Source organism: Lepeophtheirus salmonis, unplaced genomic scaffold (genome assembly GCF_016086655.4).
Source record: "Lepeophtheirus salmonis unplaced genomic scaffold, UVic_Lsal_1.4 unplaced_contig_12018_pilon, whole genome shotgun sequence".
Classification (NCBI taxonomy): domain Eukaryota; kingdom Metazoa; phylum Arthropoda; class Copepoda; order Siphonostomatoida; family Caligidae; genus Lepeophtheirus; species Lepeophtheirus salmonis.
This window is the reverse complement of record NW_027289840.1, coordinates 1-518: the sequence shown is the minus strand read 5'-3', so window position 1 is coordinate 518 and position 518 is coordinate 1. Positions and strand designations below refer to the sequence as shown.

At 29.9% G+C, this 518-nt stretch overlaps 1 long non-coding RNA gene across 3 annotated transcripts; it reads right to left on the bottom strand.

The window, feature by feature from the left end:
• Positions 1-83: 83 nt before the first annotated feature.
• On the bottom strand, positions 84-518 carry LOC121130792 (uncharacterized). 3 transcript variants are annotated; one of them, XR_005868828.1, is made up of 2 exons: positions 496-518; positions 84-309 (listed from the first exon to the last, which is right to left on the bottom strand). It is a non-coding gene; the product is annotated as an uncharacterized lncRNA (long non-coding RNA). The 3 variants fall into 3 exon arrangements; XR_005868830.2 differs by having other exon boundaries at positions 380-509; XR_005868829.2 differs by having other exon boundaries at positions 411-509.

Sequence of the window (518 nt, the reverse complement as noted above, 5' to 3'; positions counted from 1 at the left end):
GTTTGTAGATGGTACTTTCCTTATCTAAGAATTCATTAGTATATGAGAATAAAGTATGGTTTAGTCATAAAAACGAACTAGAGTTGATCGAGTATATAGATGAATTATTATAGTATCATTGAGGAACAGAAGATTGAAATGTATTGTCTTTACATATATGTAGTTTTTTATTAACTACAACTTTGTCTTCCTTTATATACAAATATTGAAATCCCGACAAAAGTCTGACACACATAGGATAAGTTTCACTCTCATCGTTTTCTACTAAAATTCCATGTCTCCAATTTCTTGACATGTAGAGTCATGCATCTGCAATGTAAGACAATTATGAATTAATTAATGGAATATAATCCATCATGTAAATTAAAGTATCGAATACAAAACAGGTGAGAGTAGGTATAGGATTTAACTGGTAAATTTGAGGGGCAAGTATTAATCATCAACCAACTTAGCTTACTTCTTTGGCGTGAATAGCTAGATTTTTCATATATTCACCTCTTTCATATGGTTACATATTG